The sequence below is a fragment of the Poecile atricapillus genome, chromosome 1 (genome assembly GCF_030490865.1).
Source record: "Poecile atricapillus isolate bPoeAtr1 chromosome 1, bPoeAtr1.hap1, whole genome shotgun sequence".
Lineage (NCBI taxonomy): Eukaryota > Metazoa > Chordata > Aves > Passeriformes > Paridae > Poecile > Poecile atricapillus.
The window spans coordinates 65,400,490-65,427,047 of NC_081249.1; the positions used below are offsets into that span (position 1 = coordinate 65,400,490).

General features: G+C 39.8%; 1 protein-coding gene across 3 annotated transcripts in view; it reads left to right on the forward strand.

Annotated features, from left to right (window-relative positions):
• Nucleotides 1-11,008: 11,008 nt before the first annotated feature.
• The window catches only part of TRPC4 (transient receptor potential cation channel subfamily C member 4), a 126,485-nt gene continuing 110,935 nt past the window's right edge, over nt 11,009-26,558 (forward strand). The window contains exons 1-2 of one of the 3 annotated variants that reach the window (XM_058829371.1): nt 11,009-11,407; nt 11,842-12,127. The gene's annotated coding sequence lies outside the window, so the exon portion shown is untranslated. Of the gene's footprint in view, nt 11,408-11,550; nt 12,128-26,558 lie in introns of those variants that run through there. The other 2 variants (XM_058829373.1, XM_058829374.1) reach the window with 2 other exon arrangements.

The window sequence follows — 26,558 nt, forward strand, 5'->3', positions numbered from 1 at the left end:
TTCAGATGTTTGACTGTCACTTCCTGGTGCTTGGAAGATGACTGGCAATGTTCTAGTATGCTTCAAGGGAGGAGAGCTACAACTATCTGTGCCATTAAGCTGATGTAAAGGCTGGCTGAACAGGAGATAAAAAGGAGACAGAGAACTCTCTTGAATATCTCAGGCTGCCTGCATATCGGTGCAAGAGACATCTGTTCCCCCCAAAAAAGACCCACCCTTACAAGAAGATACAAGCAACACTTGAACTGACCTATATTAATGGGAGTGTATAACTTGGTCAGATAACAATGAAGAATATTTATCGCCGCGCTGCTCGGGGCTGACACACACCTCCCGGCTCCAGCAGCCCTTGTTCATGGCAGAAAAACAGTAATGAAGCCGGTGATGTCTGCCCCATCAGGAAAATAGTTAAGGACTCTTTCTCATCATCAGTGTGGCCTTGTTTCCTGTCTAATACCACAGATCAAAATCAGTGCTACCTAGCACCAGCACCGTCTTCTCATGGACCAGAGAAATTGGGAAGTTTAAGTGGGAGATTATATGGCTGTGCTCCATGAAGAGAATTCCCCTACACCATTCCTCTCCTGAAGGATTTCTCCAAAAGCCAAAAATAATCTAACAATATATTCTTCACTAAACCTGTTCATTTAAATATAATGGTGTTTTTTACCCCTTTTACTCCACACAAGTTATTTCTTTCACTAACAGTACTTTATTAAGACTAATCATGCAGCAGGCTACTTTTTAAAGATTCACTTCCTCTAAATTAAATATATTAATTTCATAAGCCATCAGACCTCAACATTTTTCCCAGATAGAAACAAGATGTTAAAGCATCATTATAATTATTTTTTTTAAAATTACTTTCAAATTTAACATTTTAGATTGTTGATATTGACTAGTTTGGCAACCATTGTTTAGGAGACAAAGCATGAAAGATGTACTTTATTCATGTGTGAAGCAAGAAAGCATAAGAGTGACAGATGAAATGGTGCTTAAATTAAAAAGTGATTTGACATTAAAATTAAATGATGACAAATACAAATATTTTAGCAGAGAGAAAGGTCTCTGTAGACATAGAATTATTACATGGAAGAAAATGATCTAACAGTCACAGGATCTCAGTGATTAGAAAATCTGATTTTTTCAAGCAATCTCATTAGTTTTGAAAAACTATTCATAAATTTTAACACGTTTAATAAACCTAAAAAATCTGGAAAATCTTGACAGTCACTTGCATAAATAATACAGAGAAGTATTTCTACCCACAGAATTATCTAAGAGAGTGGGGGGAAAAAAGGCTTTCTAGCAAGACTTTAAATACTACATTTTGAATTTAGGCAAACTCATTGGGTAGCAGTGCTGAAAAGTGTATAATCTCAGTGAAAATGACAGCATTAGATTGTGCATATTTTAAAATGAATATGTTGTCAACCATAGTCCAGAAGGCAATTATTGATAAAGCTTTTGGATTTTCATCTTCATATTTTCCCATGTCTGTAAGTTCTTTTCCATTAAATCCTACTGGGCAAAATCATTAGATTTTATAAGTCATTAACTGTCAAGAGTTTTGTGCTTGTTTGCACAAACACACATTATACTATTGCGCTAAATATCCTAATATCATTAAATGCACTTATTTATTACCATTCTTTTACACCAAAAACATGTATAACTTCAGTAGCATTGCTAATAACCTTTAAGCTCTACTTTATATTATCTGACCAGCTGTTCCAAATATTCTCCCCTCTATAGAAACATAATGAGTAATGTTGAACAACTATTAGAAATATGTTCTCAGTATCTCTCTTCTGATAAGAAAAATGTATTTTCCTGTTGTGTGTTTGTCTCCATGATCATTCCACTTACTGTATTCATAGTCATACATTTTCACAGATTTGGTGGATTTAAGAGAATGCAACAGAGTATTTGTAAAATCTAAATACTCAAGAGTGATCTGGAATGAACTGGAGTTATTGTGGAGAAACTTTAAGGAACTTACCTTGAACAAACAATTAATTTCAAATTTAAAAAATGAAACAGCTATTTCAATATTTTTTTTCAGTGCTCCCTCTGATATCTGAGCAATAGTGATTGTGACACTAAGAAATCAGCTTATCGAGCAAACTTGAATTAAAGGATGCAGCTAAGATGATGCAACTCTGTTTCACACACTCATGGACATAATGTTTGTAAAGTCCTCCTTCCAAATTGCAATATTACTTACATGTCCTTTCCCTGAAGGCCGTGGCCAGTTGTGTCTCTGTGGGCTATGAGGATGAGATTCTCTGCAGATGTTTACAGAAGGCAAAGTGCCCTGCTGGGTCTTGGTAGTGACTGAGGAGAAAATGGCTTTCCTACAGCAAGATGAATCCCATCTATGAAAAGACATTTTTTTGTCTGTGAAATGTGAACAAGCATTTTGTCTACATCAGCTGCAGTGTGGCAATATGTAAGAAAGTATCTCATACAGGTACTTGTTTAACACCTGCAGATGTGGATCTCACTAGAGTTCTTAGAACTGCATAGAGGGCACCAGTGTAAGCAAGATCTGACCACCAAGTGCTGAATTATCCTGAGGTACAGAGGCTTTGGGGGGTCTGACTGTAATAGATCTCTACTTTCTTGATCCCCCAGTGGTCCCACCGTAGCACTGATGGAAATTATGCTTTCACTCACCCTGCCCACAGCAAGGGCAGCAGTGACCAGAGGCAGGGCACAGACAGAGCAAAGCTGTTCCCCCTCCCTCCCATGGAGTCAGTCATTAAGTGGTAAGAGGCTAAAGCTCTCTGCACAAATACATACCTGCATAAAATGCCCAGAGAGATGATATGCTCTACTAAACCTCCACCAAATAAATCAAACAGCTTTATGGCTATATTATTATGAGTGCAGTGCCAGAAAACGATACTGAACCAACATAACATCTGACCAGTTTCCTTCAAAAAAAAGTTGATACCCATACACACACACACACACACACACGATGCATGTTTTGTAATAAGATTGCAGCTGTTATTCATTGACTTATAATTTACCATGGGATTCTATAAAGTATGTGAGAAAAGGGTAAATTTAAATCTTTGTGTGAGCCTCTTTCACGGCTCACACAGAAGCCTATGAGGCTGTGCACCTTGCAGGTCTGTGCCATGACTGCAAATTGTCTCCACAGCACCATCCAGTGGCTTTTTCTTGGCTGGAAAACAAGGCAGAAAACCTGTGCCCCAAAACTCCACACCTCAGGGCTGAAGTGTACAGTGACACAGACATACCCTCTCTCTGGGAGTGCTTGCTCCTCCCTCTGCCCTGCCCAGCTTCTGCCACTTCTCCTCAGCTAATGACTATGGACACAAGACACTGGAATAACGGTATCTATGATACTGGTATCTACTTGTTTTAGGATAAATGAGAAGGTCTCTCAGAATTAATGGTTAAGCAATGTTCTGGAAATCTATGCAACAAATTATCTTGCATTTCTGTTACACATAATCAAATGTGAAGTAAGTTTCTGTCATAGTTTAACGTCACTTGGAGAATGTAATAACAAAAATGTAGCTAAAGACTGCATTAAGCACTTTGAAATCCTGGAAGCCAATTTCATACTGTGCTGTCTCACAGACAAAAGGGGAAAAAAAAATCGGAAAGCTACCAGAGCACTCTAAAATGGTAACAAAAAAAACATGAGTCAATTATCTTTATTTTTGCCTAGCTATACAAAAATATAAAAGGTATAGCAAAAGAAATTGCTTTCAACTGTTAAAGGACAGCAACTTCAATCTTGAAACATCCTTTGATATCTTCTTGATACCCTTTGCCTCTCTCAATGTCATCAATATGCCATAACAAATATACATACCCATTATTCTTATTAGTGAGTCTCAATATGCACAGCAAGTCTTATTACAAGCAATCCTTTATATATATATAAATAATCCACTTCCAGCACTTTACATTAATGGAAACAATTTTTTAAAAAGAGATTAATTATTATTATCCAAAATGGATAATCAGTGCAGCACCCATTCTAAGCAAACTTTTTGTAGTAACTGTTGTTCATACTTACAGGGTCTTTAATGGTTTTACAGATATTTATGATTTATTCCCGGATCCTGAGTTCACAGTCATAATGGAGTGATAAAGAAAGAGGGTTGCCATATCATAAGTAAGAAAACTGAGTCTCAGGAACAGCACAAAAGAAGTATTTACAAGGCAGGAAGAGAAGTGATGACTCAAGCCTGAATATCTGCCATCCCCTACTTGTTCTAGAGCCTCTCTGCAAAATGAGTGAATTTTATATGCTCTCAGGTTCTACACACTTTCAACACAACCCACCACTGAGCTGAACTGTTGTCATTCTGTTGTTTTATGAGCCAGTTCACTAATACACTGTAAACGCCACACAATCTAAAAAAACTTCTCCCTTTCTCAGATGATAAAAGTATTACTGATGTATTTGTCTGGTGAAGAGAGAAGACTAATTGGTTTTTTTGAAAGCTTGGGTAAGTAATCTGTGATTTGAATTTAAAACAGAGTTCCAAGTAGAGGTTAAGGAAAAAAATATGTATGTTTTATCACAATGCTAGCTGAAAGAAAATATAGAAGCGATAAAACTACAAAAAAAGCACTCTCAGGACAGGAGTCGGTTTCCTGGTGCCATTTTAGGCTCTGTGGAGCTCCTGGACAGTGGAATGTCCCTCCTGTTCTTTGGGTGGGTGCAGAGGCTGGGGTTACACCTACTTAGACCTTTAGAGTAGCCTAAGGAATCTAGAAGACTGACAGTGGTTAGGCACTTGAATTCCTCATTGAAAGTCCATTGTTTTAAACCACAATGGACACAAGCCAAATTCCTTCACTTGAATACACTGGTACCATCCTGGCTTTTATAGGGTTCTGTCCAAAAGGAAGAATTCACCCTTTTCAGAGGTAAAGGCCAGGACAGAAACAGTATTTGGTCTCTTAAGCTACATATGCTTCCAAAGTTAAATCACTCTGTTCAAATGGCATCTGAGAGTGCAAACAGATTGGCTGCTTGTCTTTCTTAGCAGCATGAAAACTCAGTTTCCCAAAATATCATTGATAAAAAGGGGTACACCAAGTTTTGGAGAAAAAATATCTCATTACAGACACTTAGAGAATCCTGAAGTAGGAAAAACCCCTACTCTTAGAAAAAGGTTCATATGTTTCAAAGATATGGATTCCACAACTTTCCACAACTGGGAGATGTGAAATCTCCCAGTATTTAACTCTTTTTATAGTTAGGAACATCCTACTTATGTGTAGTCTAGGTCTTCCTTGCTAAGATGAAAAATTGATTACTACTTCTGATGAATATGTTAGCTGTCTTTTTAGTACATTCTTTTTCACAACCATAAACTATATGACACAACTTAAAGGTATCTTTTCTCAAGCAGAAGAAGCCCAGCTGAAATATTCCTGAAAGATCACATTACCTTATTATCCATCAAGCTGAGCTCTAGGCTCCCTGCAGGAGGTTCTTTTTACACCTCTGTCAAACATCAGGTTTGAAGTTGATATAAACTTCTGCTCACCTAGAGCAAAACAACAGTTTCTCACATGTTACACTCCTGGTAATACATTCTCAATGTCTACTAGTTTTCTTGTTACCACCTTCTTTTTTTGAGGTACTGTTCTCAGCTGGTCTCTATCCTATTACTTCAAACTCACTTTTACCAGATTTAGAGGCCTTCATCTTCTATTTCTCAGCTGTTTCACGGCATTAAGAGTGAATAAAATCTAGGTATACACTCTGCCACTTAAGTATGTAAAACAACAGCTCCACAACTCCAAGAATTTCTTTCTTTTGTGTGTGTTTAAGATTTTCAGTCACCTCTTCTCCACACTGCTTTGAGGTAGACCAATCTTTTGAAACCTTGTATTTAGTTCTCTTAGAGATGTTTGATGTATCTGCCTTCTCTTTTAACAAATCATAAACACATTCATGGTAACGTGATGTTGCCTTCCCCTTTTCCCAGCCTTTCTTTCTTGAACAGCCTGTACTGCTCTCTATCAACACTCCAGTCCTTTGATTCATCCTACAAAGTCTCTGTTTTGCTGATTAAGTTATAGCTTTGTTTGTGTAGCAAGACATTTTGTTCTGTTTATTCCACATACTTAAAGATACCTAAAATGTCTGGCTAGGTGCCCTGGAATCCTGCCTCTTGTTTTCTTTTATCTCCTGATTCAAATATGCCACTTCTTTCCAAGATTTCAGGTCCTTTATCAGGATACCAACCCTATAAACAAAGGTAAAGGTTTCAGCTCTCTCAGAAAAATGCGAAAGGGATCATTCCTCAGATTTACTTTCTACTCCTTTTAACAAACTTTGCTGTCTTAAGGCTTTTGCTGTGTTATTCTAAGGATGAAAATTCAAACATCTGATTCTGTGTGTCTATCGTGCTGGTGTTTATATGTGAGATTTGCTCTCCTGTTAGAGCCAAAAGGGATATAGTGTGGATTCAGGTGGCTGTGCATAGGTGTCCAAAGCCTATAAAAGCTCACAGAATATTTGGGCTAACCTATAGAAACATACAGGTCACCTATAAGGCAATTTCCTTGGCAAGGCAATGCAAGGCAGGTCAAAAAACATCTGCTCACCTTTTGCAGGCATCTTGGATAGTCTTATGAACATCAAACAGCAAAAGGCACCACTGCTTTGGGGTTTGTCCCCTTCAGTAGAATGCTTAGACATTCAGAACTCAAAATGCACATTCAAAGCTAAATTTTTCTCTGCTGTATTGAATAAATTTCCATTGGCTCTACAGGGAGCTGAGAACACTTAGGAGTTCAAATGTGTACACCTGAATTTAGATATCCCTAGTCTAGAGCCACATCCTACTCCAGCACAGGCCTTGATTTATTAGACCTTTCCTTCCTAAAATCCAACACTGGAAGACTGTGCCAGAAAAACCTCAAAACGTAAGAGCTGAGTATTCTGACAGAAAGTAAGTGCTTATTGGGAAGCACAGATGTGAAAATAATCATAGAGGACAAAAATTAAATTACTTTGAAAAACACCAAAAACTTTAGTGATTAAAACATGAACATTAAAAAGTTGCAAAAGAAAGTGGTGAAGTTTACTGCACCAAGTTCCACTCTCTGATGTAAAGAAAACCAAGCTTAAATCATTCAAAAACTCTGGTTAGGAGAAGAAAGGAGAAAGAGCTTGTAGTCAGGAAAAATAACAGATGTGAATTCTGTGAAACTAATGAATGTAGTCAGATAAAATAAGTTTAATCGCTTACTGTCCACCAAAAATATGAATTGTTGAGATTTAAATAGTAATAAAATGGGAATCTACATAGAATTCTGCATACTTCCAATGTAAACTGCAATAATAAAATTAAATAGCAATTTACCTGTCAATAAACCTAAGCAACTTTCTTCCCTGTATTGAAATACAAACCCCAAATATCTTCTTACCTAAATAACTTGGAAGTCTTTAGAAAAAGTCAGACAAGACCCTCCATGTCATGACCTGAAATTAAGGTTGAGCAAGTACCAAATATTGTTATTGTAAATTTCTTCTCTTGGTTCACTTGTGTTTCACCTGTCCTGTTTTTTCTATATTTATTGTAACCTTTTAATGAAAAAAAGAAACAAAAAACCAAACCATCAAAACCCGAAAAACCAACCAAAGACAAACACAAAAGAAATATAGTTTAAGATTCTACTCTGGCATAGAAAAACAACCTGAGTGAAAGAGTCCTACAGCTGAGATCAGTACTTGCTTGTTTAAAATTAAGTGTTACTATTTTTTACATCCCTGGATCTTTTTCTCTACTTCCTCTTTCCCTTGCATGTTTCTGTCTCTGTCTTCACTCACAACCCTTTTGCCCCACTAAACCTTCACGAGAATGATATCTCTGCCAATAAATGTTTCATAGAAAATGAAAGATTTTGACTGGGATTCCTCACCTTCTTTCACAGAATCCATATCCTTCAATCAGTCAATAAACAGAATCTCTTTTTCTCAAGTCTCAGAAACTTGAGTTTTGTCTAATGGTATTTAAGTACATAAATGGTAATTCACTGAGTTATGTGGAAGGAAAGACTTAATAGTATGGAATGCTTGGTGTGGGCTGGCAAGAACCATTTGCCACTTGCTAAGTTCTGTCTGGGAGAACTGCATGGTCTGTAACAATAGAATTACTGAAATTAACTTGTTACATATTTCATTAATTAGATTAATACAGAGAAAAAAAATCATAAGCCTTATTCTCTGTACAAGTGTAGTCTCCAAAACAAACATGAAAAAAAAAATCTAAACTGCAGCAAGAGATACTATTGTTCTGTGTGATTTTACATCATTGCTAATGAGCAATAGATTGCTAGAAGCATATTTACAATTAAACGAGAATAATAGGAAGTCTAAGAAAATCTTTCTCCATTATTTCAAAGTCATAAAAACTAAATTGAGTAAAATTATTTTAAATAATTTAAGTTTCCTTCTTACACATATAAATCTCCACCTTAGAGAAAATTTCCTAACCTCCTAAATGTCCATGCTAGTAAGAAAAGTTTTCATTTACACATAAAGGGAAGGAGCTGAGACATAAAAATATTCTGGCATCTTTTACCTGGTATTGAATGACCAAATATGGTTAAAATGTCTGCATTGCTGTTTCCTTTCTTCTTTAAGGATAATGAGTCAAGTTTACCTGATTTGTGTAAAGTCATACTGAATCACAGCTGCTGCAGTTGTTCTTACCTGTACTCACTAATATTATAAGGTGAAATCAATTAGTATTTCCTAAATGCTCCAACTCTATCTTATTTATCAAGGTGTCTTTAATCTTGTGTTTTTCTGTTCATAAAATAAACCCAAGAGATATATCCTAGTGATATTTGTACAAACTGCAGAGAGAAGGGAAAATCCCAGTCTGCTTATTTTTTTGGATATATATAAGATTTGGCTGAATTGAAAATGGTCAGCACCTGGGCATGTGTCAATAGGTGTTCTGAGAAGGAGGATGTAACACGGGAGGTAGAAATGGAGAAGGTCCTAAGGGGTACTTGTTTTGGTGTGACACTGAGCAGATTAAAGGAAAGCCCAATCATGCTGTTTATCACCCCTAAAACCTCAGTATGTGATACAGGTTTCACAGAATGTTTAATTTCTCCCCTTTACTTCCCTCTCCTGATTACAGTATTTACTGCTGAGAAACATTTGGCAGCTAGCTCCACGTTAGGAATAAAACATAACAGGAATACACTCAAAATGTTGTGAGGATCTTGACTCCACTGTCCTGAAACAGGGGTAAAATTCTGTTTACTTAATTCTCATGAGTGATACCACAGAGATTTTCTCTGAACGTTAGTTTAATAAGGAATTACAAGCTTGGGAAGACCCCCGGGAGACTGCTAATGGGTTATGATACATAAAATGCCAGAAAACGTAAAACACATTGATAGTGCCATGTTGCGCTCACCCCTGCAGAGTAGAAATGTCACAATATGCATAAAAAGGCACAGGAAATACTGTTAATTATAGAGGTATTTTCTTGTGAAAAATTAAATATTACACTCAAAACAGAAGTTGGCTTCTCGTGATCTAATAAGGAAATATGTGGGGGCAAAAAAGCACTCTGCTCTGGGAAGTGCCTCTGAAAGTAAGCTGTGACTACACTTCCAATCTGTAGCAACACAGAGCAATACCAGTGCTGTTGGTAGCCTGCACGAGAGGCACAAATGCTCCAATAATATTTTGATGAGCTCACATTGCCAGTTCCAACGAAATCTGATGGAGCAGCCATAGCCTTCATTGCAGGCTCTCTGGCCCTCTAGCGTGCCTCTATTTACCCAGCTCTCTCCTTGCCTCGGTGTGGATATGCACGTATGGGTCTACACAGACATTTGCATACATGCACGTGTGCTTACTAGAATGACTGGCTCAACTTTCCAAGCAGTTGCTTTTGGTGTTTGAGCTGACACGAGTTGATCTTCACTGACATCTCTTAGGAAGAGACCTGCAGAGACCTGTTACAGCCTGCCTATCCTGCACACTGCCCAGCGGGATGAGGCTGCTTTCTGAGCAGGTCCCCAAAGGCAGTATGTTTCTGCTGAAATCTCAGCAGTGCCTAACTTGGGGCGCACCCAAAATAAGTATGCCAGTGGTTCACACAGCAGTCTGATGCAGGGACTTGATGCTGCAACCATGGAAGTCCCAGAGCAGAATCCATCTGGCATTTTCACTGCATAGCTTAATGCAGATTAATTGCATCACCTCTGCTGCCCGTGGAGGTCTGGTGGTCTGGTTCCTGTTCTCACTGTTGCCTCCGAGTGTGCTGTGGCTGGCGGTTCCTTCACATTTGCTGTAGCGGCATTTTCAGGCTCGCCTATTTTGGCAAGCGCTTCACTCCTCGGTGTGCTCCAGCGAGGCAGATGAAGCCCAGTTCGAGGGACACTCCCGTCCCGGCGCTGCAGGAAGCGAAGGGGCTGCTGGCGGCTGGGCTGCCTGCGCCACGCTGCACGCCCCGCTGAGACTCGGTCCTGCCTGGTGCTGCCCTGGGCTGGTTTCACCCGCCTCTCCCTCGGAGCCCCCTGGAAGCTATTCATCCAAAGAGACGGGCGAGGTGCGAAACCGGTCCCTGGCGGGGGCCAGCCGGGGATGTTCGCCCGGGCACAGCACGCTCTGCACGTGGTGGCAGGTGGCCTCCTGTGAGCATCGTGTCCAGACCCCAACGCGGGGCTGAGTCTAAACACACTTCAAATCAGTATTATTATTGTCGTTTTTCTACTATTATTATTATTATTGTTATTTATATTATCCCCCAGACAAACAAACAAAACTCAGCAAAGACACGGATGTTCTGTTATGTATCTGTTTCTGCACGTTGTATCTTTTTCCTGCCATTTCTAATCTCGTGCATTTAAATTCTGTCACAGTTTTTTGGGGAAAGGAAAACTGTTGAGCAGCCTCATTTCCTCTGCTGCGCTATTACCAATCTTGGCTGCGGCTCGGTCCCGTAAGGTCCGGGCCGGGCTGACCCAGGGGCACCGGGCGAGGCTGGGGCGGCGCAGGGGCAGGGACCACCCGGCTGGAGGCTGCGCCGAGTGGCGCAGCCAGGGCAGAGCCTTTGCTGCGCCTCGGGAGGGAGCGTCGGCCGAGCTACCTGGAGCAAACCTCGGCTGCGGGCTCGAAGCGCGCCGGGCGAGGTCCCCGCGGAGGCGGACTCACAGAGCCCCACCGCGGCTGCATGGAGCGGCTCAGGGCGCTCCCAAATGCCGAGCGATGTAACAGCGAACTTTCTGCGGAGTCGAGGCTGCTCCTTGGTGCGTCTGCTTCCGAGCGGTCCCGAGCGGTGCGCGTTCCCGGCTCGCCGACGAGCCCCGCTCCATCGCTCGGCGGGCGCCTTCTCGCTCCTCCCCGTGCCCGGGGCGGCGGCCGGTGAGCACGGCGGAGCGCCCCGGGGCGGCCTGTGCGCGGAGCCCCGCGGAGCCCGGCGCGGTGCGCGGCGCGGCCACGGGGGGGCGCAGGCGGGCGGCGGCGGGAGCGGCGCGGGCGCGGGGGCAGCGCGGCGGGGGCGGCGGCCGGGCTGGTGGGGGGCGGCGGGACGGCGCCCGCCGAGGCAGAGCCTGCGGCCGGCTCGGGAGAGAGCGCAGCGGCGGGGACGGAGAAAGCCGGCGTGCGCCCCTCTGCGCTCCTTCTGCCGGTATTGGGGTGTCTTTCCTCCCTCCCCGCGCCGCGCAGCCCGCGCTCCGGAGGGGACCGCCGCGTCGGGAGGAGCTGTTACTTTTTGCAGCCGGCATGAGGCTTCCCGAGGGAACAAGGAGATGCCGCGCTAAGCAACCGGGAAAGAACCTGCCTCTCATCTGTTGCAGCGGAACCCGGCGGCAGGCGCTGTCCCCCCGGCCGGAGGTGATGGGCACCCGCTGACTCGTGGCGTGCGTCCGAGAGTGCCTGCATGTGTGCCAAACATGGAGAAAATAAAGTAAAAAATGTGGATAGTGCCTGAGATGGACGGCAGACAGTGAAATAAAACAAACACCTTCTGAAGGGATTTAATTTACAAACGGGATTGAAAAGGGTACAACTTCCATGGGAAAATGTGACCTGTTAAAACTGCTGTCGGAAGATGCCGGCTGTCAACGCAAGCACCTAAACCAAGTAAGTTCTCATCAACTTTGATCTATTCTCTTTCTGAGCCATTAATTACTTTTTTGACCCTCCGGGGAAAAACAAAACAAAACAAGCAAACAAAACCAAAAACAAAAAAAAAGGAAGAAAGAAGTCCCTATGACTGTCTAAGGTAACTTTTTGCGCCGACTCAAGCAGCATAAATCGACATCGTGCACGCCTTTGGCCCTTGGTGATAGTCCAGAGGAATATTAGGATCTCTTCCTTCCTCTTGTATGTAATAAACGTATTTTTCGCTGGCAGCCGCTGCCGTGGGAAGCGGCATCCTTCGGTCGCTGGGTGACACCTGCGGCACAGCGGAGCGCGCAGGGGGCCGGAGGGAGCGGGCGGGGGCCGCTCCGCGGGGCAGGAGGAGGCTCCGCATCCGCCGCCCGCTCCGCTGGCAGCGCCGCCGGCCCGCCCTCGCCCCCCCGCCTGCTGCCGGCGCTGGGAGCAGCGGCCCCGGCAGCGCCAGGCGGGAGGGCACATGTCGCACCCTGCAGCCGCGGTGTCCCCGCAGATGTCCCTCCCCGAGCGGCCTCGCTCGCCACCCGTGCAGTCCGCAGGAGCCCTCCCGGGAAGGCGGGGGTCCTGTCAGAAAGCCCCCGGGAGGGACCTGGAGGACGGCGAGATGCAAGTGGCGGGAGCACAGCAGGGTGAAGTGGGCCGTGGGACGGCTGCTGGGGCTGAGGAAGGTTCATCCCCCTCTGGGTTCATCCCTCTCTGGGGGTTTACACGGGCAAGGCCCTGATGCCGGGGGAGATGGGAGAGAAGCTATGGTCCTGTTGGGAAGCAGCAGCTGATGCTCTGGAGGTTTAAATGCCGACAGAAATTCAGCACTCTGCCGAGGCACACAGCTGTAGTTGTGGCTACAGTTGTCAAAAGCTTCTTCTTAATTTAATATTTCCCTGTTTTTACCAAAAAGCATAATTTATGCACTTTTGTTTTACTGGACTTAGTTGAGTGACTTCATGTTAGCGTGACAACCAAATTTTAGATTTCCCTACACATGACTTGTGCGATGGCTCTTCCAACATTATAACACCTTTCAGGTGGAAGTAAATAAAACCCCTTTCTTTTACATGTTTTTGTTACAGGGAATGGGTACTCCACAATCAAAAAAAGAAAAAAAAGGTAACAGATACATGTTGGTCTCATGTGAGAAATAAGTATTTCTAAGAAACAGTGCACATAGATATTTTCTATAGAATGCAGAATAGACAGAATGGAAGTAGTTTAAGCTCCACTCACTAAATATCAACAGTACAGTACCTTTAAGTCCAATTTGCTTGAAATTTCAAGTTTAATTGTATTGCAGTGACATGGAACGTTTCAGTGTTTTTGTTACTTTCTTCAAAGCCCACACCTGGATAGCATAGCAAGATTTTCTGTGCAAGCATACTGAATTTTCCATAAATTAACTATATTCATTTAAGCAATAGTTTTGTGTACAGTTAGAGAAGCCAGGCACCAATGAGAGTGCTTTAGACCTGTTCTAAAATAGCAGAAATTCTGGAAGACCTGAATTTACATCTATTTTTTAGGCAAGATTCAGAAATAAGCTTTATCCTTCAATACCAAATAGCTAAAACCAAACATGGTTTTCCTTTGGTGTTGCCTTCTACACTGAAATGCCTTGGTTTTGTTTGCAGGAGAATGGCATTCTTTAGTGTGTGTTTTTTCTCTGTTTTTTCTTCTGTTATTCAGACCTAGGAACAGATGAGACTCTATTTGGAAACAGGAAAACAAAAATATGTCTGTCTTTTAAATTTAACTTCAGCCACTTACTCTGACTCTATGTATAGCAGTCATTGCCCTTAAAATAGCTCCAGAAAAAAATTCCATTTCTTCTTATCTCATGCTATTTAGAGCCAAATACTGCTAGCTGAAATTTAAGTGAAATTGAGGTCACTACAGATGATTTTGATTATCTTTTTTAGATACCTTTGCTTATCTACTGAAAACATTGGGTCCTAACCAATGTGGCTCTGCTTTTGGTGACAGTGGCCTTGCATTTCTTTAGTGTGGAGAGACCATTGAGTATATATTGAAGGACTCACGTAGGAAAAACGTTTTTTTTTTTCCCCTTTGTGTATGTGTGTTTATTGCCTGACTTAAATGGCAAGGAAAAATGTGCATCACTGCTCCTCCCAAGACCTGAGACCTGTCTCCATACCAGTACACTGTTTAATCTGTCAGCTTTTTCTGGGATTTGATTCACTGGAGTGAGGTGTCAAAACCAACAAGGAAAATCCTTTGTGGCTTCTCTGCTTGCCTCTGGTGGTACTGGTAGTCAATGTTAAAAGGGACTGAATTTATTTTGAAAATGATGACTAAGTCACCATAACTTATCTTATGGAAAGGCAGAATAGAAGCAGGAAGAAAAGACTGTTATAACCTGTTTAAAGAAAAAGCAGATAAAAATAGATGGAGCATTGTTCTATTCAGACATTTAATGGCTTTATGAGTGTCAGATTTATCATTACTTTTTCTATTCAGTTTTAAGTTGTGTTGGGTTATGTTCTTTTTGCTTTCTCAACTACAGTGTTCTTAATTGCTGAAGGAAGGTTGAAGGTAAAACTTTGTGTGTAAATCAATCTTCCATAGCCGTGTTTTGTGACAAAACAAAATTCCAGAAACCATCTGGTTTAGAAATCCTAAATCACTGAGGAAGATAAACCAAACTTGCTCATGCTTTATTACACTGACACTACTTTAAGTAGTATAGCATAGTGTTTGTGTAACACCAGCAACAGTGGTGCCAGAATCCTCATGTCCACTGTGATTTGTTGTTGGGAAAAAAGCTCCTGACTAACTACATATTAATTAATATAGTTTTATTAAGTGAATACAGGGGAAGGCTGAGCAAATTAAATCTTTCTGTAACAGATATGCATGCAGAAGTCCTTCAAAGGAGCATTACCTTTCACTCAAATAGAATTTGAGGCTGACAAAAGAGGAACATCTAAAAATAAGACAATTTCTTTGTACAGTGAAGTTTTCAAAGGAATTAAGAGGCTTTTAGTGTGCCACAAAGACTAAAGTAGCAAATAAATGTCTTTTCTATTGTATTGTGTTCTTCTTGGAGTTACAGGCTGTTTTGGTTTCATTTGAGGTTTTTCTTCTCCCTTCAAATGTCTGTTTTGGTTTAAATTCTCAAATTACTTCTTCCAGTCTTTTACAACTGCATTTCTAGTTTAGATATTGACTGGTGTGAGATGAAAACTGGAAAGAACCTTGGATAAAGATTAATTTTTTTTTTTTTTGTTTTACAGCTAAGGTATTTTTCAGCAAATATGGGCTGAAGTGGGACAGGAAAACTTCCTTAAACTTGAGTCAATTGTACATTTGTCTAAGATTATGAACCAGTTCAATCTAATCTCTGAAGTCTGTGACAGTTTCTGCAATTTCTTGGTGACCAAGTCTGTGCTCAATATATTAATCTCAAAAGCTTCTGACATACTTGTGCATGTCAGATGAAACATTTGATTGTTATAATCATATTATCTGGTATATTATGCAGTGAGTAGAAAGGGGAACAGTAAATGGAGAAAGAGTTTTCACTGGGCTTTTCAGGGAAAGTGGTTATGGTATTCTTCTGGAGATGCTTTCCACATATCACTGAAAACTTCTGAGGCTCAAGCAGCCTTTCCTCAGGAAGCAAAGGCCTCCATTCCACCACTGGCGCATGGACAGCCCCTGAGCAGTCAAGCCATGTGGTGGTGCCCTTAAGCCCTTCCACTCTTAGCTCATATGCTGGCTTTCCAGGATAAACAAGACCTTTTGTTTGGTTTTGTTTTTTTAGAGGGGTTCTGATACCAGTGTTAAGGACCACAAGTACATCCTTCCTTGGCTCAGAATCAGAAATCAGAATCAGAAAGCTTATGCTGTGTTCACACCCAAGACCCTACTGGTAAAAGAAGTCCTGGGCTCCTCATGTCCTTGTGCCAGATAGTCAGGCAAAGCATGGATCAGTTGATTGTGAGCTGGCACCCAGGAGAACTCAGCCTCCTGTAGGTCTTGTAGCAGGCGGGCTAACCTTTTGTGGCTACATTTGGTAACCCTCAACTGACAGGAAATACCTGTTTGCCAGTTATTAGGGTGACCCTGGAGTGTTTCTCTTCCTGGAAAGAGAAGGCCTGAAGCAGGGAGTAAAACATCCTCTGTCTTTTGTCATATCTTTTATAACAGAACAAGGATCCTCCACAGCTGACTGTCGCTCTGTTAACTATGCATCAAACTCCAAGACAAGGAACCTTTCTTCTTAAAGACAGATTTGCTGAATTTCAGGTGTGCAGAGCAGGCTAGTACATCATAAAGGTTGAATAAGCAAAGAGGTCAGTAGATACATCATAAATGGTTGCTATAATCAGCCTAAAACGTACATTTAAAAAAACAAACGAACAAACAAACCCAAACATGCGCACACTCACACATGCTCCAAGCTGCTGTGCTAACTTTTAAAAATCTGTAACTAGCATGAACTCAGAACTTCTGGGAGTTTGCCAGCTGCCACCTCTGCAATCCAGTTTCCTTTCACAGAATTCTTCAAAACATAGAGTCTAATGCAAACTCTCGATAGCTACTTAAATTTTTGTCACTTTTCAGCTCGGGTGTCTGGTTTTCATGTCTGTCATAGAGAGGCAGCTGCTGCCAAAGAACCCAGCAACTTTCTCAGTGATGGTTAAGTAGTGGGGGTGATTATTAACCCAGGTCACAAAGCATGAGCAGAGCATTTATGCAGCTCAGTGTCCAGCCCAAAATATATGGTATGAAGTTGTCCTGGCCTGAGAGCCTCACTACTACTCACACCTCACATCTCCTAGAGAGATGTAGGCATTCTGCCAGTAAGGACCTTCGTGCAGTAGACTCTGTGAGATTCACTGAGAATTCAAATTTCTTCTCCTAACCATCATTTAATTAAAGTACCCACTCTCATCGGGGCCTGAGGTTAGTTCTAGTAGAATCAGTGCTGTTTGTTAAATTAATGGTTAACCTTCTACCAGTGATCCTTCTGTAGTGCCCTAAATCAGGGGACTACAGGGGACTTCAAATCAAAGATCTGGAGATGAAATCTGTATTATTCCCTAGCATACAGATGTTTTTAACAGATTAGCAGTTTGTCAGGACAGAGAGTACTGGACTAAGAAGATAGAGCACTACATCTACATTCAGTGAAAATGGTATTTTCTTCAGTGTTTTTTCTTCTAAAAATTCATATACTTTAAATTTATCTTTGCCAGTCAATATTGTATTCTGTGCCTTGATTGCTAGTTTTATTTCTATTAGAAAAAGTAAGCCAGACCAATTTACTTCCTTTGACTAAAGGAATGAACAATAGGATTATAGCAGAAGATGAAGGGTCATATTGTGTCTGATTTAAGATTACCCCTAGTACATTTCTTTATACTAATTTAAATAAAAAATATTTTAATGGAAAATTTTGAAAATCTGTAAAAAGGGATTTTTGCAGTGAAGGCCTGTGGGTTTGTTTTTTTTTTTCACCTAGGTCCCACAAATTAGATTGTGTTTGTAAACACCAACCACCTACATTCTTTGTATAGTCACTGGAGAGAGACAGAAACCTCCTGTGAACAAACTAATCCATCCAATTTATACCATAGAGTGGAAAGAAATCAGATACTTACTGTTGCTGATTGTTGTTTGATTTCACACAGCTGAAGTAAGGTGAGATGAACCTTACCCTATTGGTGCCAAAAAACCTAAAAAACCCAACCAAACAAGCAGTTTCAGAGGAGACAGTAAATAGACATTGATTTTCTTCTAAGGAGTCTTAAGATCCTGTTGTCTTTCCTGATATTGATGCAGACATCATAACAATAACAGATGTCTGCAACATAATTGAAGTATCTTGTTGTCTGTTCTCAAAATTTTTAGGAGTTTGTGAATGGGTTGGCTAGCTGAAATACAGCTTCTAGTTGTGCCAAGGGAAACAGGAGTGTCAGCTGGACTCTTGCAAAAGAAGAACACCCAGTTCTGGGTGCTCACATTCTGCGTCCTCCAAGAGCAAGGTGTCTGTCTTCTAGAGAGAACACATTGTATGTAGAGCAAGGGAAGGAAAACACAGATTCTCTCTTCAAGTGTTCTCAGCATTGCCAGTGCCACAGTGTACTTTAGTCCACTGAATACAGAAATTATTTCTCAGTGATGAAACAGTTTTAACTGATGTCTATGTGGAAATGTTATTATTGACCACTTCAAAAGCAATCCCTCTGCTGCACTTCAGCACTGATTGCTGAATGGATTCTGCCTATCTTCCACTGAAAAATAGCTAAAATATCCCATTTGTATTCCACTTATGTTTATACTGACAACTTTTTATTTTTTAGATTGGGAGAGGTACTGGCCATTCATTTCTGATGGTAATGATTTAAAGTTATGAGAGCAGCAATCAATGCCTTGGACTTGTTTATGTTGGCACGGTGTGTTTGTTTTTTAAATTTGGTGTGTTCTGTAGTACATTTATACCTGCAACACCACTGCAGCACGGGAATTTTGGCCATGAATAAAACCAAATCCAGGTTGCCTACAGAACAGTTGCCTAATTTGTCTTAAGCCTCTTAGCTACAAAACTGTCATTCCTAAGGCAGTAACTGACTGTCTTTGAATTAAGCTAGACACTGTAGCATCAGACCTCTGAGTCTGTATAGCCTTTAGGAAGAACTTGGTAACTTCATAGGGTGATTCACATGACATATCTTGAAGGAAATTAATTGCCCTCCGCAGGGAGTGCATTTCTTCCTATTTGTAATGAGGGAAAATTGGGATGACAAACCAGCCTTGGATGTCAGTGTTTTGGATTCCTGGCTTAGTGAATATGTGTCTCAGCTTTATTTTTCACATGTTGTAAATTGAAGTACTTTGTTATGTCACATAATGATTCATAAAGTTTCCTAAGCCTAATATGAGGAATGTGTTGCACTATTTTTTTTAATCTATTAAGGAACCTGGTACCTATGGCACAGAGATCACATATTTCAACTTGATGGCATAGGCAGGTACTTGCACTAACTCCTAGTCTGTAACTACTCTTGTATTTTCTCATAAAAGGCATCATGCTTCGTACAGAGCAATTGCAAGATAATATTTTGGTCTGTCCACTTACATAAAAATATTTTATTCATGATTGTTTAGCTTAGTGAACTTAGTGATATTAACTTTGAACATATTTGTTTATGCATTGAGGCCAGCTGTACCAAATACTGATGCGATTTGAGATGATTACATTTATTTTGCTGCAATGTTTTTATGTAGAACTAAACTTCCACATAACTCTCTTTGGTTTTCTTTTTTTTTTATTTATTTAAAATTTACTTTTTTCAAAATACTTAAACCAAGCAGAATGAACAGGGGTTTGAAAGTCTCTTCTTTTCAGTGTGATTTCACCCACAGAAGAGGGAAGCAGGGGATGTTCAGTGAGCTGGATTGCATTTCAGTTCTTGGCCACTAGTCCATCCTCAGAGCTGCACTGACTGACTGAACTAGCTTGACTGCACAAGGATGGGTTAGGATCAAACAAGGATTTCTTATTCATCCCCACTGTGCTTCCTGTGCACTCACTTCCTAGAAACCACCCTCCTTTTGCTACTGCTTGTGCTGGCTTTAAGCCAAGTGGGGACTTTGTCCATCTGAAGAATTCATTTGGATTAAGTGCAGACAGGATTTAGCTTTATAAGTTTTTATAATTAAAAAAATATTCTCAAGTGCATAGGATCTAGATGTATGCCATCTACCTTATTTATTTTGTTAAAGAAACATTACTCTCATAGCAGGGGATTTCCTTGCTTAGCACCCTTAGGGAGGGGTTTTACCAATGTCTCCTTAATTGATGTGCTCCTGTGCATTCACCCATATCCCTTATTAACTTCAGATTTCCCACTCACTTGCTCAGTACATTAAGTCAAGAAGTTGTAGGTGAGCTCTTGTTGAGACTGAAAAGGATTTAGTTTGTCTTTAATGGAGAGGTTTGGGCCAGCGGTACCTGTGTGTGGGTCTGTAGGTCTGTGTGATGGGATATGTTCAAGGAACTCGTTTTCTCGTTAGTCCTCAGAGCCTTTGAAGTTCTTCAGGGCATTGTTACTAATACCCCAGAAACAAGTAATTTAGGATGTAGTATCTTGCACTACCCAAAGTCCACATGTCAGGGTCCTTATTTTTAGAAATAATCATTACTGATTAGTTATTCTTCTCAGTGATAATCTACAACCAGGCTTCTGATAAAACCAAGATTTTCTGAATGTGGGCAAGATAGCAAGAGCAAGAGTGGGACTTTGAGGAGGATAGAAATAAGTTGACATTTCAAAACAAAAGTGGTCAAAACAGTAAGTGGTGTCATTTCAGAACAATCAAGGAAATAAAGGACAATGAAGACCATGACTCTTGAGAGACATTAGCACACTCAAGTAGGTTAGCTCATGCTCATCTTCCCCATGATACTCCCAGTGACAGTTAGATAATAGACATTTTTAAGGGCTTGATTTTCTTTTGGAAACATAATGGGTTGGTTGACATGTGTACTGGGGCAACGTGACACTTTAGTCATCTTACTCCATTAGTGTTTTCTTGACAAATTGCCTACTCACTGTTATTTTAACATTCCTTACTTAAACCCATTGCTGAAAAACAAAGCCTACAATAAAAATTACCTAAACCAATCCACTGCTCATGATAGCAAAGCTTTATGGCCAGCACATGATGGAATTCATCTTAAGAATTAAGATGCTTCCTTCTAATTTAACTTTAATTCAAAAAAGTATTCAAGCATGCAGTAGCTCTGGTGTTCTACTGAAAGCAGCTTCAGAAATGCTTCCTGTTAAGCATTGGCTTTGTTCCTCTTCTTAGTATAAGACATTTTCACGTTTTCTTTAATCCAGATTTAAGAAGTATAATTTGAAAGTTCAGGTGATCATTTTACATATGACAACAAAGAAAAATATCAATAATGCACAAACCAACATCTCTTTAGCAATTTCTCAGATGTTAGAAATATGTTAAAAATGTTTGTGCTTTGGATGCTTGCATTGTCCCTTGGAAGTATGACTTTGGTTCAGATGTTCAACTCATTGTTCAAAATTTCTCCCATTTCTTTACCACAACTCCCTGAGAAAACTCCCTTTATGACATACTTTTGTTATGGAAGTAGCTGTCATTTAAGAAGGCCATTTTTTAGCCAAAGATGCCATGTTAAAAAACTCCTTCAGCCACTTTTGCATATCGTAAATGTTCCTAAAATCCCAGAAGTTTTGTGCTTTTTCATTTATTTGTGTATTTATTTGTTGTACATTGCAACTATGTGTGCTCTTTGGTCTTAGGGAAATATTAAGATCACAAGTGAATTTAAGGTGGTGATAATGGTCAAAGTATTTTGAAATTACACCACTCTTACGTGAAATTTTACAAAAGAAAAAATAAAACAATTTTGCCTTTTCATCAGTCCTACATATGTAAAGAAGATGTAATTTTAGAAAATTTGTCCCCTTAATTTCAAGAGAATTATAGTGCTCTGGCAGCTTCTAGTTTCTTCTCAATAATTTAGCAGTTTATGAAAAATATATTGTGTTTACTCTTCCACTCTGATGCAGTCAATGCAATTATGAGTTGTCGAGAATCTAATCCAAAATCTTTTAATTGTTGAGTATTTTAGAAAAATATGTAGTCCTGAAACATTCATCTGTTTGCAATTATTGCCATGGTTGCAACCAGCATCTGTCCTGTGTAATATAAAATTTTCTCCATTCTCTGTCTAAATACCTTTTGCTGTTGCAGTTGACAGACTCATATATATGGAATATTCATGGAGGGAAGCAGAGAATCTTTGTTTTAAATATACTACTGTAGTTGACAAGGTCTAAAATCTCACTGCATCTGAATGTAAGAATTCCTTCATCTTTCCATTGCTGGGAAATTGACTTTAAGAATGAAAATCAAGTAGGGAATGACATGTACAGTTTTTAAACCAGACTTCTTTTTTAATTGTCTGTAAGACATACAGGAGCCATTCTGAACAGGATTTTATAGAATTTATCCAAAAAGCAATTTCAATTTCAAGGTTATAGCACATCAAATGAAAAAAATTGGTCTTGGAAGTCTCTACTATAAGCAGAACTCTAATGTACTATTACATATTCAGTATGTTCAAGCTGTTATTAATACTTCCAGTAAATCCCATAAATTTCATTGAGCATAAGGTAACACAGGTTATCTACTTATGTCAACTGTGAAACTAGACTTTGTATTATGATGGAATGATTTCCAGGTTTATGGATGCTCCAATTGTATTCTGTGCCAAAATATTCACATTTATAGGTCCTTACAGTTTTGTGTGTATATGCATATAGAGCTTTATACACAGACATAAGAGAAGAACATGTGTCTATTTACACGTAGAGAGAAATATTTATGTGCACTGTGTAGCTGACACATATGAAAAGTTAATATTTGCTCTGGCAGGTGAAAGAGAAGAGCTCCCCAGAGTTCAGGAATACAGCCTCTTAAAGTGTCTGTCTTGTGTGAGCACAGAGTTATATCATTATCTCGTTGCCTGGGAGTATTTATCTCTCTGCACTTGTTTATAAGATTTAAAAACTAAGTGACTGGGTCCAGCTCTTGGCCAAGTATGGCTTCTTTGCCACCCTGAACAGAGAGCACATGTGAACTGAACTTAATGGCAACCTACCAGGACGTGGAAAACTTACAGGCAGTTACTTTTCCTGTGAATTTAGAGACTCCCAAGAAGTGGAAGCTTCTTAAAAGCCAGCAGCTTGTGTCCATGGAGCTGACAGCTCTGACACTGTGCAAACTTAGACACAGCTCCTATAAAGGAATTTTTTTCTCAACTCTAGTAGTAAATACAGCTCGACTAGGACTGACTTATCTATTATCTTACACTTTGTTTGTTATCCAGAAGGAATTTTTTTTGTAGACTTTTATGTAGAAATTAGAACTCATGCAATTAAAAGCACAGCAGTATATTAATCAGATTCATGTAAGTGTAACAATAAAGTTTTTATTTATTTTTATTATACCTCAGATCTGAGGTGAACTGCACATGGCAGCTGTCAGGGAACCAACTGAGAAGAGGCAGAATACTCTTGTGCTACACGGTTTCGAAGCCTCCTCAGAAACCTGCTTGTGAGTGTGAGGACCAAAGTGTACATAATATAAAAAAGAAAATGTAGCCCAGAGAAGCCGTGTTTTCCCTGTCCCTGGAAGTGTTCAGGTTGGATGGGGCATTGAGCAACCTGATCTAGTGAGTATCATCATCTGTCCATGGCATAGGGTTTGGAACTAGATAATCTTTGATGTCCCTTCCAGCCCAAACCTTTTTATGATTCTGTAATGTGATCCCTCAGGATCCTGCTGGATGTTCCACAAGGAATCATTGCAGTGGCAGAAGGCAGCAACCAGATTGTATTTTGTGATCTCCTTCATCTGAGTGTAAGAACCATTGTGAGAACAGAGTCTCAGTGAAAAAGGGGGTTTCAGAGTAAGTGGTGTATATTATCTAAGCCAATGTAGAAAACATCATCCTGGCCTGACAGTTTCAGTTGCCCTGGGACGTGCACCTGGATATGGTCCTTGCGGATTGATTCAGAAAAATAGTAACTTGAAATCCCTGATACCTTTGTTGGTAAAAATAGTAGACACATAACCAAGATTCCATCTTTTTTGTCTTAAAACTCTTGATCATCTCTGCACTCGTCTGTCTACAAAACACTAAGTTGCCCCCTTTTTTTAGCATGGACCTATTAAGTAGCTATTAAGGGTGTAAAAGACCTGTAGGGCTCAAAGCCAGCCAATCCATTCAGCTTCTCTAGGTAACCATGTTTGAGTTAGTCACAAACTGGTCCACAGAAATTACTTTTCAGTTCTTGGTCTCATACATTCATTAATTAATATTAAAATTAAAACAATATTAAAAGAATATTTTAAACCTTTCAGGATTGTCACACAAAAAAGTTGTATTTCTTCTGAGTCATTGATTATTAATATCTGTCATCTGCAGATAATTTCTCTCTCTCCTTTCAGTACTAGCTGCTAACTTATGCAGTGGAACTGGTAAATTCCTTGATCAAACAAGCATGAGTGCTAAGTACTACCAAGATAAAATTAATAAATGCAAGCATTTGACTTGATCATCTCTGCGCTCGTCTGTCTACAAATGGCTACCAGGTCAGAAATGAAGATGGCCAAAAGCTGCACACAAAATAGATTTGCCAGCTTAAATGAAGCCAGTAGCAGCTGTTCTGAAGAGCAGATAAAGTCCACACTCATGTTTTCTGAGGTCCATAATTCAGCTCATTTCTTCGTTGCTTGGGTGTTATATTTTCGGACATACTTTCACAGTTCTTACCTTTAACAGTCTAGTGCTTATCTCCTTGGTGTTTTATAATAATATATTCAAATTTTAATAATCATAACTATTTTCTGTGTTGTACAAAACCCCCCAAACTATACAAGGTCTGTCCTAGTGCTAGATGATAGACAAACCTGGGAGTATTTAGGTTCCTTCTCCAGATGTCTAAACCTTGAATTCCAATACAAATAAACTGAATAGTCCTCTTCAGGTAAATAGCTTTATTCAAGTATACAAGAGGTTATAAGAACCTCTGAAAGTCATTTATTAAGCAAAAGATCCTAATTCATCATACCTTATTATCTCTGGACTGCTGACAATGGATCTGTTCCTAATCAGAGGGCTGAAGTTTCAAAAAGTGTAGCAACTGAAGCCCTCATGTTTCCCGTTTTCCTCTGCTGCCTTAAGGGGTTTCAGTAGTGGTCAGAAACATGACTGCAATTTTGGTATAATGCTAAAATCAAGGAGAGGACATATCCAAAATATCTCTTTCAAGTTTTATTTTTTTTTCAAATATTTTAAAAAGGAAAGAAGTTGCTATAGGATTAAAGATATAAACTGGACTAGAGATGCGATCAAAAAGCAATAGTAGTTAACACCTGTTCAAAAGAAAATTTAACAGCTGTTTAATTCCAAAAGATTATGAAACTGTTCAAGTAAAACACACAGACCAGGAGGAAGCACACCAGGGAATAGGCAAATACTGGAAAGATTTCCAAGTGTTTTTAGGATTAGATAAAACAATGGTTTGCTGAAGGGGAAGGGGATCACTACAAGTAGATTTAAGATTGAATAGTTCAGTAAAGCCATATCACAGGGATCAAAGAGGTACAAAAATCACTTTCTCTGTCATTTCCTAGTGCCAGTTAGTGAAAGAGGTACTAGTAATTTGAGAATCAATAGTTTTTAGGCTATACAATTAATAGAGCTATTGCGCTGCACCTCTAGTGTTGCAGTACTGTTGTACTTACACACATTGACTCTTCATTGCTTTCTGACCTGGCACATTTAAACAGAAATCCTATAAAAATTAATTAATTTTTCATTTCCTTAACCCCAGCCTACCTAGCTAACTCGAAGTTTGCTTTGCCATTGATTTCAGCTGTGATATTACTTAAACTATGAGTTGTAATGCCTTTGATATTTTAGCAATGGTCAGGATGGAGAGATACTCTGTGTGGTGGGACAAATTGTCTTGCTGGGGTGTTGGCAGTAGAGGATGGAACATTTTACCATATACCATTTTGGAGACGTCACATGAAAGAAATCAAAGGGGACATGAGTATGTGCTTAAAATTTCCTGGGAAAGCACAGAGAAAACAAAATATGATAATACCACTGGAGCCTTAAATAACACCATGTGAGTGACACCAAAAGTCAGCTATGTAGTGTTGTGGATGTAATTGCTGAACTGTAGCAGTCCTGGCAGGTTTTGAGAATCAAATGAATCATGTATTTGGGTGGTATAAGATTCTTAAGCATATTTAATTTTCTCTAGCTGTTGAATAAGAAGCAACACAGACCAAGAGCTACACAGTGTCTTGGCAGTCAAGTAGGAGAGACTCCAAACAAAGAAAGAGTTGGAACAGATCCCTGAAAATGAATATCCTGTACTGGAACAGATAGATGAAGCTAAGCAATAAAACAATCTCTTTTTTTTTCTTTTTTTTTTTTTTCCAAATAAAATTAATTGAAAGTGAAAGACTACCGTTTGAAGTGTCAAGTGATCTTGATAATTTGTGCCTTTTTTTGTAAAAATTGTGCTGTTGCTTCCTCTAGAAAAAAAGTGTTGATTTCCTGAGTATCAGATATGAAAATCTCATTACTTGTGTGAAGTAACACAATGAACTTGTAAACTATAGTGAATTACAATCTGGAGGATAATACCTTAAATGAAGAAAATAAGCAGTGTTGATGTTACTGGAAATTTTTCAGCTGATTTGAATACAGTCACAGTCTTACTGCCTTTTAAGCCTAGTAGCATGTGCTTAACAGTGGCAAAAAAAGCCTATAGACAGGAGTACAGTAACAGAGTACCTTCACTTG